The 16,704-nt window shown below is 33.3% G+C and overlaps 1 protein-coding gene across 2 annotated transcripts in view; it reads left to right on the top strand.

Annotated features, from left to right (window-relative positions):
* Positions 1-801: 801 nt before the first annotated feature.
* The window catches only part of LOC106132655 (pancreatic triacylglycerol lipase), a 34,034-nt gene continuing 18,131 nt past the window's right edge, over positions 802-16,704 (top strand). For both annotated transcript variants that reach the window (XM_013332128.2, XM_060945110.1), the window contains exons 1-2: positions 802-1,088; positions 10,036-10,080. The gene's annotated coding sequence lies outside the window, so the exon portion shown is untranslated. The remainder of the gene's footprint in view (positions 1,089-10,035; positions 10,081-16,704) is intronic.

Here is a 16,704-nt window from a genome sequence, read left to right as displayed (position 1 = left end):
TTTTATGACATAGGTACCTTTTTACTAAAGCACCTATCTGAGAATTTTCGCCTCCTTCATTTCATTTCTCACACCTTTTTGATCTAGCCAAGCATAAAATATACCTAATATATTTCTATTATCTTTTTCTTAGGGTTTTGTATTTTTGGTTGTTCATAAAAAAAACTATCTGATAGATAGTCCTGTGACTTCGACGCAAGCTAAATTAATGTTAACCATAATTAATGTCGTTCATTTATTATAATAAAGCCAGGGAATAGTTGGACTGGTTTTCATGCATTGAAAGTGAGATCGCCCTAACAGGTAGACCTACCTGCCAATACCTGCGTCCTTTCACGCGCAATAACTTTGAATTACTATGGTTGCTCCTACGGAACAATCTCTAAAATATTTTCAAGTACGGTGAAGAATATTAATTTGGTTTCGCCTTTTCTGAGTCAAAAGTTCTGGAGACTCACGATCACGCGATAGTCATATCGGTTAATTATTCTAATAGGGTATTGAATCTCCTCTTGTAATATAACTAGTTAATTTGCCTTTCCACGGGAACCCCCAGGAAATCCACTGTTAGTGCATGCCTAGATCATTTAAGGAACTACTAGAGTCAGCAGTGTGAGTTGTGCGTTGATATGTCATTAAAGTGATATTAAGATAAACTGAAAAAGTAAAAGAATGGTAAGGGGAAATGATAAGTTTTGCGGTTGCTTAGTGATGGCCCGGGCATGTAGCAATGAAAGCGTCGGTCGTCTGCGGCTGGTCTAGCAAAGCGGCGGCGCAGACCGGCGTCAGTTCGCGCAACACTTTCACGAACCGCGCACGCGCAAGCCACGACTCAGCTTACAACACTCGGAAACGTTCCGAAATTACGTGAGCCCATTTAAAGACATTCCCATTCAAGGTGTATCTGCAGCTTTAATTCCTGTCGATATATTGCAAAAGACTATTGAACTGGAAAGACTGTTTAATCACAGGTCGCGGTTAAAAAGAGTCCTCGTGTTTGTTTACGTGCGTGAAAACTGGCAAACGTTTTCAGAAGTGTTCAGACTTTGGAGGAAGAAAAGGAGCTGTGTACAGTAAATTTTACCCTGGTATGATCAAATTTCACATTATTACGATAAACGTAGTACTGCACTTATTGAAAATGTCCTAGAGAAATTATCTCGAGAAGATATTCGGATTATTCGATTTTACTTACCATATAGCCTTACTATTTCAGTTGCTCGATATTTTATTACCCGTATCGTACACGCTTGTCGATTGTTTTTTCCAGTAAATTGCATTATCTTATGAGTATATATATAATTCTCCTGTCACAATGTTCGTTCCCGTACTCCTCCGAAACGGCTTGACCGATTCTCATGAAATTTTGTGAGCGTATTGAGTAGGTCTTAGAATCGGCCAACATCTATTTTTCATACCCCTTACTGATAAGGGTTGTCCACACTTAACATTTTTTTAACTAGAAATTACTTAATATTTATATGGCAAAACCACGTTTGCCGGGGCAGCTAGCTTACATAAAATATTGTAAAACATAAAATAATGAAAAATGATTTTCTGGTCTAAGTAATCAACTTAAAAGTAAAAATAAACGATAGATTTTCGAATGTAACAAGCGAACACTTGTATGTACGTAGCATCTTACACAAGATATGTGCAGTCTACCGTATCTCGTAGCACTGCTACGACCTATAACTGAGTGCCAATTACTTTTATGTCGTCGTATTTATGACGTTATATAATTTTTTTATTTATGTCTCATAAAGTGTGTTACAATTTAAATAAAAGCTTCTGCGATGGTCTGGTCTATTGAAGAAAAAACAGTGTGTGCCAGCAGCTTATTTATATTTCTTCTTCGCGCGTAGATTGTAAAATTAAATCAAGGGGAAGGCTGACAATTTGTGATTTTTCTTTAAAGTGATGGGTTAGCAATCTCTCATTGTTTAACTCTTTATTTTGTCTTAAAGTTATCAAGCTATACGTGCTTCGAGTCTTTTTGTAACTATTCACTCAATCTTGTAAGGCATAAAAACGTCATATGTACTTAAATATCTGTGCATTTCTGTACAATTGTTTTTTTTTTATGTAAATATATATATTTTAAATTTTAAAGATGATATAACCGAATTTATAAATTAGGTCCAATGTCAAAGCTATATACGGTCGAAGTTATGTCAACAATGACTCGATTCAGGAAATGCTTCCGAATTGCACCGATCAGACAAAAACGATCGGCGTGTACGCATCGCTGCGATTTGCAAACGTTCAGTCGCTACGTAACCGCTGAAAACTGGTCATTACGTTAACTGCATTCCGATCGAGCTTCAAATTGAACATTGTATTCGTCAAAATTAATTGAATACGCACGCTCTAAATTGTTATGTACGAATCCGGTAGGATAAACCTTGTATGTTGTACGTGCGTTTAAATAAAAAAAAAATTAACCCTTCTACAATACTAGCATTTTAGATACGATGATTTGTATTATTAATTATGTAATTATTCATATGATTAAGCATAAATATATGTATCTAATGAGCAACTTAGGTAGCTATTTTAATTTAGGTAATATTCAAGGACAAAAGATAGGTAATTTTTCATGTTAACAAACTCGTGACAGATATCTTGCTATTGTTTTAACTTGTGAAACTTCTGAATGTTTACTTAAAAAGCAAGTAAAACCACCTCAGAATCTATTATACTTACTTAATTACTTACGTACGTATGACTTTAATTTCTATTTCCTAAAATGTCGGCCTGTAAAACTAAGAGGTACCCTAACAATAATTTATATGTATATCAGTCATATAACAATTTCTCAATATATCAACCATTGAGGTGATGAAAGTTCGAGAGAGACTACTGCAGTTTATTTTTTAAATAATATAGAAATAATAAAAAGAACAAATGAACAGACCTCAGTCCAATGAATCTATTGTTTTGATTGTTATCATAGTGTTGCGCAACATGCGTCGTTGTCTCCACTAGCAAGGCGAAGCACGTGCGTCGTTGGGCAAGCCACGAGGCGCTGCCGCCGCGGGCCTGCGCCGTTGAGCCGCTTGCAAAATCGCTTTCTAATCACTGGAACCTTCGGAAACATCTAAATGCATCACAATCATCGAAAGATAAGAAGCAGCCGCAATGCAGAAAATAGGTACCCATAATTCAGTATCATAAAAGAAGCTGGGGTTGCTACTAAATAAGTATTCCCTTCAAATTTTATTATAGAGGCGAGATAAATAATATGTCTGGTCAATTTTAAATAAATATGACGATGGCATCCGTAGTAAATCAAAATAGAAGAAATGCCAAGAAAATTATAATCTAAAATTTATTAAAGTGGAAGACTAAATGAGGAAATCTAAGTAACAGAGCGGTCTAGCTCAAATATTATTTAGATTGCTGTGTTTGTGATGAACTTAATATTAAATTGATCGTTTTTCTCTGGTAATCCATATTGTTAACTGAAGGTAAATTTCCGCAGTTACCTAAGTACTACGGAAAAATACCTACACTTATTTTGAAAATTGTATGTCATTTCAAGTTGATAATGCTACTTTAGCCTAATAAATTACCAGGCGATCAATGCATCTTGTTATCGACTGTATAGTATAACTCGCTTATTTTTCAACTTTATTTTTGATGTAAGTCTCTCTCTCTCTCCCTATGTTTTAGGTTATTATTTGGTTCTGATAGAATCCGGTTGAGAAAATAAAAGCCTTTTATATTAAGTTCCAATACTGCTACCTCTCTTGTTTGTCAATTCGAAACATTGACATCTCAAATGAATGACATGACAAAAACGCTGTTCTTGGCAGACTACGAACCATAACAACATATTCATTAACTGTGTTCATGAGTGACTTGAATACTAAAGATTTAACTTTGACTAAATACATTTTAAGAGTTTCTTTGTAAAAATACATCACTGTAACTGAAATGCTACTTCCTATAATTAATAGCGAATTGTTCACACGCGTTAATAGCAGTGTTACGCAAATTGAATCGAAACTGGAGATGTGAATACTTCCATTTTTCTCATCGTCCATCCGCCATAGAATGGCAGGAAGAACGGCATACTATTAAATGTTTCTATCTAATAAATGTGGGAGTTGCTGACAAAAAGAGAAAGTGATATATATGTTTTTTCAATATATCTAAGGTCATACTAAAACATGGAGGAAGTTATAGCTATAGCGAGTTTTTGTGTAATTAACTTTACAAAAGTGACCTTCCCGTTCCCAATAGGATGGGCAATGTAGTCAAATTCAAATTCAAATTCAAAATTTTTATTCATTATTATAGGATACTATATATCGCTTAATAATTGTCGTATGGTTTAACAACATTGGTTGACGTCAAATAAATTACTTAAAAACTAAGTTTACTGCCGCTTCCAAGGCGTCAGTGCAAAAGAAGCGGTAACAAACTGCACTGCAGCATTTTCTTCAACAACGTCAACTTCACAATATAAAATTATACTTAGAATAGAATGTGGACGAGAGGATACATTATTCAATTTTATATATTTATGAGATTTAATATTGAAAAAAAGAAAAAAAAAAAAAATATATATATATATTATGGATTGCCAATTTTAAAAAGATTTATGTACAGAGTGTACTGAAATTTTGATTTAAGTTCAAATCAAACTACAATTAATTACGAGGTTCCTGAGCCAAGTCGTTGCAATATTTAGGAACAACATGATTCTGTCCATCGATTAATACAAAATAACTGGTTTGTACTAGACCGGTGAAGTTAGGTACACCTTAATACAATTTATTTATTTATTTAAAATTTTATTGCACAAAAACATGTACTGTACAAAGGGCGGACTTAATGCCGTTTGGCATTCTCAACCAGTCTACTAGCTGACGAAACAGAAAAACTTTAAGTTGGTGGTGCGATAAAATGCACATGCATTCTGTAAAATTACAATATATCATGTATACATACATGTAATCACGTCTTAATTCATTGCGGGAGAGACAAAACCAACAGTTTTGAAAAAAAATAAAAGACCACCTTCAGCTGTATGACTTTATGATGAAATTGAGATTTAAATAGTGACAGCTTGCTAGTTTATCTTCTTAAAGAAGAACCAAATAAAGTTTGTTAGTTTTCCCTTGACTGACTTATAAAAAAGTATTTATGTAATCGAAAATATCATACCTACATTATGGTATACGAAAAAAAAAAGAATTCTTCAAAATTTTCACGATGATGATATTCTCGGCCTGAGGAGAGTTCAGTGACAATAAAATAAGCCTTAGTATTTACCAATTGTCACTCATAGTCCCAGACTTTACATTGAAATTGCTTTACGAATTATGGACGCTAGACTTTCGAAATGTTAGCCAACTCTAATGTCTTATTAATAATAGATGGCTGCCAGATCTAGGAAGAGCTAACGGAGTGCGAAAGTTCATCAGGTTGCACAAGTATCATTTGATACGGCAGTGAGGCTATCTAGTCACTGGGTAAACATGTTGCACAAGTGTTGCAGAATATTACGTCCCTCCGATTTGCTGCTAAATATTACAGCATCAACTATCGTGCCAAATACGAGTATTTGCTAGTATCTCTTATCCGAAAGCAACCATTAGGTACCTATATGGATTCAGCGTTGTTTCAGGTCTAAAGTGTCGCAGTTTTTGCATATTTATCAGTTGTTCTCTGCTCACCCAGGGGGATGTTGTTAACATAGTTCTAAAACCCTAAAATTAAAGCTCTAAACGCTAATGTTGCATTAAATTTCTATCATATGAATCTTTAATTATTTCCAAAAGAAAATTGATACATTTTTTATTACTATTATTTTTAATGCCATATTTCGACCAAATATAGAAGACAATGATAAATTTTGTATTTTTTTTGTATTCAAGGCTTGTATCCCTGACTCAACATATCGTCTAGTATTAAGGCATACATGCGTTTAATACCACATTAAAAGATTAATTTCAATCTTCAGTCGATAAGTTAAGATAAAGTTACTTAAATATATTTTAACTTAAAAATTTTGTAATGTAGATGGAAGTAGACCATGAGAGAGGACCATAATGTTTTTATAGTTTGGTTGGATCGTTTAACTACCAGTATCTGCTCTTTTATGAGCCTTTCGAAAATTCCAAAAATAAGTATAATCACTAACAATCACAGACTTATTTGAAAATTTTGAAATCTTTTTCTTCCCCCTGGTGTTACTCCCGGTTACATCATAAACACTCTGAAGAGGAATGCGGGGTGCGCCTGATGACTACCATATTGTACTGAGTAAGTCAGACGGGAGTAGCTTTGTACATATGTACATACATATAATCACGTCTATATCCCTTGCAGGGTAGACAGAGCCAACAGTCTTGAAAAGACTGATAGGCCACGATCAGCTATTTGGCTTTAAGATAGAATTCGCTTTTGTTTCGTTACGTGTGAGTGGCATTTTAATAGAATTTTGAAATTTTCAAATGAAACTTATGTTACTTAATCATTTATTATTATTATCATACGTAGTTTATTTTGCCTGCAATTAATTCGCAACAATAGTGCTGAGGACATAGCGCGGTATAGTGGTACTACGAGTATGAGAACAATATCACATTATATTTTATTCACTTTACTATCGTTCATTGAATGGTCTGCAGGTACTGTTTGTTTTCTTTATAAACAACATTGGCCAGTTTATAACCAACAAGTATTAAGTGTGGTGCTATAATTTTAACGTGACTATCTGCGTATTCTTTTGTGGCATTGGCATCTTGTGTGGCATGTGGCGTCGGACGCAATCTAAAGCTTCGTCACGATGATTCTTAGTTTAATGGAAATAAGATTTCAGTTGGTCGAGGGCTGTAGAGGTTCTTGCTCGACTAGAGCGAGAATTTTTGCTTTAATTAATTGTTCAAACTCAGTGGATGACATCAATTGAGGCTTGATTTAGGTTTTGATAAATTTAGTTTTCGTCGGATAATATTGGAAATTTTATTCAATACTTTGTCTCTTATTCGATCGTAAATATAACAATTTTTTTTTCAGAAATTTAATGTAGATATTTATCGAAATAAATTTTAAATACTAAGTCACAGTTGAATTATGTATTAGTAAGAATATAAACATTTATAGAATACACGACATGTATGGCATGACATGAGCATGACTATGAAATGACATAATACAAATATGTGTTAAGTGCAAACCATTTCCATTACATGTATGAAAAATCAAAACAAACAGTATATTGACCTCTCGGTTCGTCGACTATTTTTGTCTTAAACGCTATGGCCTAGTGACCAGTATTTGTACCGTGCTCAGTGACATAACACTTATACCACTTATACTCGCGTTCTAGTTCGATGCTTCCAAACCTATTGTGTCTCAAAGCATAATATCCTCTACAAAGAGTTGCATCGTAGTCGCTTCCGCGCTGTTGCAACGGCAATTTTCTATTGATAACCCACATATACGGCGCCTCACAGCACTACCGGTCATCATTAATGACAGGCTGCTTGCAAGTTATGCTTTTGTTCGGAATGATTTACCTGTAGATAATAACGGTGTGCCATTTTTGTTGGAGTCGTGTTTTGTGAGCGAGAATTATGATCCTGATGTCGATACAAAATCACAACTAGGAAAATGGTACATAATTTTTAACTTGAGTTAAGTAGCTATCAATAGTTAAATTTCAAGTGAAGTTCATATTTCTTTAAATGAACTTTAACATTTCTTATTGATAACGTAGTATGTGTTATTTAGAATCGTTACCTACTAAACATTGTTTTCTATTTCATTGCGATTGAACTAAGGAAATAAAGTTGACGAACCTAGGTTTAGACATGCGATATATCTCCTGACAGAAAGCAGTACCAAGTGATCAATTTTCTAATAACTTTCATTAAGCTAGTGGAAAAAAGAAATTCTATACGGTCAACATCGGAGACGCCGTTGCGCCTGAGTCTCAGGAGAAAACAAATACTTTCGCTACCCGCTGAGCTAACTGACCTAGTGCATATGCCGACTAAGCTAGACTTATTTTTTTGATTATTTCTTGGACCAGCCTCCAGTTTTTTTGGCTATCAACAGTTTGACAGATCCAGGATTGATTCGACTAAACTTAAATTACACATATCTTTTTGCTCCTTGCATGTATTGAATAAAAATATATGCTATTCATGCATCTGACGTAGTCACATGATCAAAACTTTCCGGTTTAGTTCCTTTTAAGGTATTTTTATATATTTTTTATCACTAATAACAATTTGTATACACAATATACACTTGTTCTAAAAGAACACCAGTCAAAAGAACTACCTGATGTTTGGTTGTTGAATGTAGATATTTTTCCATTTAAAAGTTAATCAACTTTAAAAATTAAATTTCGTACTTCGTATTGGTCATTCAAGGAGATATTGGCAGTAGTAGATATCATTCAGATATCGCGTTTCTAATTTAAATTGATTTCTATGGTAGTTAACGTAATAGGGTATTAACCTCTATTTTTCAAGATTTTAATTTAATAGTTATAAATGATATTTTGTCAGATAATGAAAAAGTGAATGTTTAAGTAGCACTTAAAACGTCCTAACACGGAACATAATGTAATGTTGAACAAATCAAATGATAAGATTTTCTAGACTTCTTTATTAATACTCAGTACGCTGTGACGTTAATTTCTAAAGCGTATGCACTGTATTTTATATTAATAAGTATTTTACATGCCTAAGTATGTTAAATTCATTCACTTTTTTTTACATACATTAATTTCATTCTCTGACAAAAATTTAATGTTGATTATGTTGAATATATCATGATATGTACTAAAAATACTCCGTTCCAGCCGTGGGTGTATTAGAATTTTTAGTATCCCACCAAATCCACCCCTGAAATCCTTAAATTTTAGGTGTAACGGATATTTAATATATCTATGTAAAACTCTTACTTCATTGACTCATTGAGTGACAGATAACGTACAGCCGAAACTACTAGGCATAAAAAGCTAAAATTGGTATATTTATGAGGAAAGTGTTGGGAAGCAGTAATAGAGGATCCCCTCTCAAAAATCCCATTAAAACGGGATATAAACGAGACATTTTCGACGGCGGACCTGCGGTCATATCAATTAATTATAGATTTTAATCTTGATGCTAATAAAATCATACTAGATTAGCTCCTAGTTACACAATAAATCTACGTAAGATAATTTGACCACTCCCACTTTCTCCAAAGTGTCTACTACTCAATGGGATCAACTTTTGGCACAAACCTGTCTTTAATAGTTTTTATGAGTGCACAGGTCAATGAACTAGATTATTTAATTTAACAAGTCAAAAACTATTACTTCAGATTAGGATAAGATTCAATACCTAGTCATTATTTTATACAAGTTTAGATAGGTTTCCTATTTTTTTTTTTGTTTTGTTATTTATGGAGTTAATATTAAATGCACGATAATTTGATACGTTCGGGTAATACCTTCACCAAAAGAACTTTAAATAATTTAGGGTTATGTGCGTAAAACTATCAAAATAATGATGAGCTTAATCTATGTATTTTTTTAATATTTTTAAAAACTCGGATCTACTCTTTCTTATCCTTACCATCATGGTTTTTATCTGTGATGAAATAGAATGTAACAGTTCTTCAGTGTATTTTTTGTAATATAAGTGGAAACCGCATAGGTTTTCACACACACCATTAAGATCACCAATTTTATTAAATTGCTTATAACATAGTAGTTTTTATGTTTTACTTCTTTAGTACAAGAGGCGTTGATTTTTATTTAGATTGGTAGGTAGGTAATTTATACATGATTTCGTACACGCCATCGGCCGCTTATCTCCTTTCGATGGAATTTATGAATTTTTATATGAATAAACTAAAAGTACATCCAATATATAGTATAGGTAGGTAATGTTGAAGTTCTAAATTATCTATCATAATTTTTCAATAATAATTGTTTAATTAATTTGCATAAAAAATATTACACTATTAAAACGACATTAAAATCGTGTCTGTTTAAATCACATTAATATTTTCTTTCAGATTTGAGTCGTTTGCCAGTGAGGGCTGAATATTTCATTTAACGAGGTAAGATAAACAAATTTAAACGTAAAGGTTTTTATATTTGTTGCAAATATATAACTATGCTTATGAATTACTGCATAAAACGCATAGCAGTTCCGTGATTTAATCTTTGACTGCCTTATATCTTGAAATGTCATCGTCCCGTCTGTAGTAGGTACTTCATATCAATATACTCGTATTGTCTTATTGTTGATAGTATCACGTCACAGAGCAAGGAAACAAGGGCCGCCCGGGGCGCTCTGTCTGTATTCTGTGCATTAGTACCACTAACTTTTGCTAGGGGCTTAACAATCTTTCTTTTTGAAAATCTTTCCAACTCTAGTATTATACCTACGATAATACAACTGTTACAAATTTTTGTAAAGGCTAATTCAGACAGTTGGTTCAGATAGAGCTGAAGCAGGTTTATAGATCCTGCCTCTTGGTATTTGAATCTATGGTATCAGCAGGCCAATTCTACTATTTGTTAACCGAAACAGTTCGGATGCGTTTCAGCTTGGTTACAGTTGCGTTTATATTGTCAAACGGTATTTCAGTAACTTTACGTTGATAGCTGAAACGTAAATGAAACGGAAGCGGTTGGTTAATTGCTGCCGATGCAAAACCGTAACTTTGGACAATTCAACCAATGCAGAACCGTTGCGTTTCGGCCGGACCAACTGTCAAAAACTTATCAGAATACGAAATAATAGCCGAACGGCAAACGGAAGGTTATTTGTCCTTTAGCAGAATACGACAAACGAACCGTTTCGGCTGCGTAACCAATGCGTTACGACTTCGTTTTGACAAATTGTTAGTAGAATACCAAAAGTTGTCATCAATGCGTTTCAGATCCGTTTCGGATTAAAATAAAATAGCAGAATTGACATGCAGGCCAGGTAGATACGAAAATATATCTAATTCATATAAATCACCCAAGGTCTAGGGTGTTTCATTGTTTACCATTTCTTGGGTGTTTCTTTGTTTACCCTTCTCTTACGATGAATCCACATGACTGAGGGCCGTGACCACCATAAACTTCCTTCTCACGAAGGCACTCCAAGCAGTTTGGTATTCCGCCTTCTGGAGGTTGTTGCGCGTGACTGTCTAGATCATGAATGTCCATCTTGTCGGTGCTCATCCCTGACCTCTTCGATTTGGGATTATTCATTTAAAAAAATCGGTCACTCATCAGTATATATTTAGGCATTTCAGACACCTTTTCTTTTATATATAGAGATTTTTAGTGTTCAACCTACCATTAACAAGTGGCAGGCGTGCGATCTCATCTGTTCCGATTGTCAGATGAACTTAAATTATCTAATCCGATTTTAGAAAGTGTACGCACGTAAGTACTTATTATATAAACACTGCAGGTGACAACTAATAAATAATATCATCGATTAATTATTTCGTGAACCGAGAAGATATCTTTTACATATGATTTAAGAACACACGTAACACTCAACGAATATCAAGTAAATTTATACTTTTAGAAGGGAACATTATAGACATATGGTCAAATTGTTAAAAAATCTAACACTTTATTCGATTTGGAGAGCAAAAAAGAGTTGCAACAAACAAGAGAAACTTAAAAATATTGATAAATATTTAGTCTTACATATCAAATTAACAAAGCAATCAAACTAATGCAAGACGTATCAATCACAAACGCATGAATGCATGTTGCACACGACGAAGCCGGCCGCAGCAGCCGAGCCTGGAGCTTTCTCCTCTCATGACCCCATTAACAAACACGTCTCTCGAACGTTTTTGCCCTACAAGCCTCGACACCCGTCTCTTTCTTTATCCAACCCAAATTTCTCCAGAGCAACGGCTAAAGACCGTAAAACCGTAGCTTTCTATTATTTATTTATCACCCATCCAATTTTATGGATCATCAAATGACAAACGACATGAAAGCGACACAAATAAGGCTGCATCAATTTTACTACTAATAAACAAATCAACATAATTTACAATGGTTTCATAGCGTAACAATATGACCATCTTCATTTTATACAGTCATATACACTTAGACATTTCGCGGTAAAAGTTTCTAATAAATAATATTATCTTTGTCTATTGAGGTGGCAACGCAGATATATTGCACAAACAGAGATTAAAATGTTCACTTGCTACTGTCTTTACAGATTTCTCTTGCTTCCTCGGCATTAATACTTTTTTGTACTTTTACTATGATAACGGATGCTTTAACTTATGTCAAACGCATATTGATATATATTATCAATATTCAATCACTTTCTTAAAGGCAATTTCATAATAGCATAACATGTTTTAATGTCTCAAACTACTTACATATCAATAGCAGAACAATTTTTGTTATTGATAAGGTTAGCCTTCGGTTAGTCTTAAAAAGGTATAATGCCTTTGAAGTTTATAGTAGCAGTATCGGGGACATCTGGTTAAATAAGCACCTAAACTGTTGATTATACCTTCAAATGGTTAGTGTAATTACAAATATCCCATATTTAATGATTCTAGTATAAATAAAGACCAATTTACAATTTGACCTCGCTATTTAGATAAAATTTTGAAATGAATTTATTCTGCTTAGCTTTAGTAGTAACGATTACAGATAAGTATCTATTTTAATAATGATTTCACAAAAAACTATAGAGTACATGGGAAGAGCTATGATTGTGGATTTTGTTCTTGACCTTTTGTTTTCTGCTTAAACCAGAAGTGTTTTGGTTGCTTGGTAGAGTTTATATCAATCAATCACTCATTTAAAAGCGATACCTATGTATCGTTCTAACATTACATATCGTACAAAGATCACGCATTTGCTTCAAAGTTCAAGGAAAAGAGAAGAAATCGATTAGAACAAAATAATGGCAAATTAATAGCATATTATGCTTCAGGGCCTCGGGTCCGCCTTTTCTGCTTTGTAAATATGATTTCTTAAAATGAAACACAATATATCCAAATTGAATTATGTTAGTTTTCTCTATAATCTTATAGGAACAGGTCCAATTTTTGTAGTTCAACAAGTAACACCAATATTGAAACATTTGCGGTCCGCGCTAACTTGCAAGGAAGTATTGCAAAGGCACAATAATTTTTAAAGTTGGTTACGAAATAAGCGCGTAACAATTTATGACTTCATCAAGGAGGTTTAATAAATTTACCACTTATCTCAGCTTCGTGTCTAGTGTACTTTGATAGAATATTATCTAATCTTCTCACGAATCACGTACCTACCTAGTTAATTACAGTGGTCAGTTAACAAACTGTGGATTAACTTAGGTCATTATTATGCAAAATTGCCAATTCGTGCGGAGAAAGTAGGCACAGATGAGAACACTAGTCGTGATTCTAAAGCTGCTATAAATCGTGATAATTCGCTAGCTTATAATAATGTATGTATTATTAGCGGGCCATATTCTAGTCATGCGCGTGTAAAGTCTGCTTGCTTGTCTTACAATTTCCAATAGTTTTTTTGAACTTTGAACCTTGCTATTTGGGTCAATTGCTTGTCATGTAATCCGTTGTAATGTAATATTTTTTTAATAAATGAAACTTGAAAATGTATTTTGTTGATTTCATAGAAATCTGAATAAAATTAGTGCTATGTTATTCTGATTCGTATTGTTCAATTTATAGCATGTATATTCTTAAAACAATGCAGGGACCATTTTGTGAAGATTACCTTAAATTCCTACGGGAACAGGGAGTAACGGATAAAGCGTTATGTGTGTGTGCAAAGTCCTGGCAAACACTACTTAAGACAAAAGATTATATTTGCAATGTAGCTAAATATTATCTCAAAAATAAAATTAATCTAGTGTTAAAATTAAAAGTTAAACAGTAATATGCTTCAAGTTAAATATCAGATTTAATTATTTTTTAAACAGTGCCGCCATATTCTTGTTGTTAACCTCGGTAACCATAAGGGAATCGAACCATCACATTCTCACTCGTCTAGATTTTTAATTAGGAGCATACATTACAACTACACGTTTTATTGCAACAAGGACTTGCTTTTCAATTGGATTTGATTTAAAATTATATTATTAATTATGAGGACGTATTTACATTCAAATAACGATTAGTAACGACTAATGCAGTTTTAGTAAAGAAAGTTAAATTTATATGACATTTTTAACAATAATTTAAAGCAGACGGTTGTCAAAAACTGTTTCATTAAACGCGTAAGTCAGGAGCTAAGTCCACATACATACGGGAAATGTTTCGTCGCGTAGGAATTGCTTATGAAAGGAAGAAAAACAAAAACACTAATATCTAGTGCAAGTCGGTAGCCAAGTCTGTTCGGTGCGAAACATTTGTTTACACATAGGCATAACATGCTAATCCTTACGAAATCGATCGAGCCAATAGTTTCGAAAAGATTGGTTTGACCCGCCAACTTTAGCTAGATGACTTAATGATAAAATTAAGAAAAGGATTAAATTAAATTAAGAATTTTTTCTTTTCTTAATTTATTTGAACGGATTTCCACAAAGGGCGCGGCTTTATTTACACAATAATTTTTTTTATAGACAAAATGGCTAAATGAATTCAATCGTAAATATGCTGCGATGAAAATCTTTATTTATGTTACGTGCGTCATCATAGGAACAGGTTCATGCATCAGCATTGCATCTGCACGCATTTGCATGTCTTGTACATCCTGTTGAGGTAAATGCAACGGATCCCGTACTTACACAGAGCAAAAAGCTCTCGGTCTGTTGCGGTTAATTTCAGAGATCTGTAATGAGTACATATATAAAAATATTTAAACATTGTTAAAAAAGTTGTTCATGAAATATTCATATTTGGAAATAACTCCCAGTTCCTATTGTATACTATTTTTATTATAATAGGTATCTAATGAACTTACAATTTTCACGTCAAGTTGAATTCGCTACTAAGGAAAATCGAGATTAAAAGGATTAGTATACCTTTTTAGTAAAAAACTAAAATTTGTACTTTAAGGTATGATTTTCCATATTTTATACAATAAACAACACAATTTCTAGATTAACCACAATTCGAATCTTTACCCATGTATATTTTACACGATTTTATAAAATTAGTTTGTAAATGATTTCACACTAATACAATATTGACCAATGTCCGGGCGCGGTTAGCAAATATTAACGATTGACAAATGGCATATTTGCAATGTCTTCAGAATTCTCATATTGTTTAATAAAAAAATACGTTTTAAAAGAAACCGTATTCCAAGAACTTATCCACGGGTAATTAATGGTTATCAATTATAATTTGCACTGGTAAAAGTAGTTTCTTCTCGTTTTTTTAAATCGCTCTACTTTCTGCTTTCACGATCAGGAACAGTTATAATCGGTTTCAGTAAAAATATTAATTTACTCTTGTATCCACTTACACCTAACACAGCGTTACTTTTCAAAATGTTTTATTAGTTTTATGAAACATACAGCTTCTGTATTTGGGATTTTTCTGATAATGCATCTTTTCAGTGATAACCTTGCACTAGAATCACATCAGGTACCTATTAATAAATATATACGGTACATTTCACAGTGATATATCGCTTTGGTCTGTGCGTTGATATGTTAGTATCTTCTTTTATATATCTTTCTTTCATGAACAGTACTCATGTTTACTCATAAGTTTTCATTGTAAATCTATGTATTGTAATTCCTTGCACCAGAAACGTTACATCGTATATATTAATTTTATTTTTTTAAATAATAATAATTGATAATTTAAATCTATTATTAAATGCCTTGGTTATGTAAATAAATTGAGATGAATCACGAAAATGCAACGGCTACACTCGGCACACAAAAGTGACAGTGACCGCATTGACAAGTGCAGGAGAAAGCTACACCCGGTGCATGCGGGCAACGCAGCCGTGCACACCATGGCACTGGGCATGGTAAATATACTTTAACTTATCAAAAGAAATGCTTATAAACTTGGGATTCTTCTTTAAGGCGATAGGGTCTTAACTTGTCACAATCAAAATCTCAATTCTATCTTTAAGACATCCAGTTAATTTTGGTCTTCAAGTCTTTGCAAGACAGTTAGCTCTGTTTACTCCGTAAGAAATAAAAACGTGATATGTGTGTGTTTTAATTGTTGTGAGTGTAAATTGTAAAACAAATTTACACAATTCGAATTTGCCCAACATAGATTTTCTATAGATAAAGATTGATGTGATTTAATGAAATCTTGAGCACGGTTGATAGAAAAAGTCTTGAATCTGCCCTTTTCTGCTCTGTTCAAGTGACAAAAACCTTACCATTATCCGAAAAACGTCAATGGAGCTTATAAAAAAGAGCCGATAGATGACTGGCTATTTAAAATATAAGTCTGTGGCAATTTTATATTTATCAGGACCTTGAGTTAATTCATAAGTAACATGATCAATCCTGATTATCAGGCTCGACTTCATTTGTGTGTTTCAAGGATTGTGTAGTGAGAGGATTTTTCGATTAACTTTTTGTTAGTAGTAGAGTAGGCAGAGACCAAGTCTTTACACTTACGAAATTCTGAACACGATTCTTTCAGTTCATCCACATTTATAACTCTCTTCTTATCAGCTTATCGGCTTAGGGTACTCTTGACCTGACCTTTTGCCGGTAACTTAACAAGTATAAAATGCCTCATCATACTAGCCGCATTTTTGCTCTCTGT

This window comes from Amyelois transitella, chromosome 7 (assembly GCF_032362555.1).
Source record: "Amyelois transitella isolate CPQ chromosome 7, ilAmyTran1.1, whole genome shotgun sequence".
NCBI classification, from domain to species: Eukaryota; Metazoa; Arthropoda; class Insecta; order Lepidoptera; family Pyralidae; genus Amyelois; species Amyelois transitella.
Note: the sequence above shows the minus strand (reverse complement) of the source record. Positions and strands in the feature narration are given on the sequence as shown.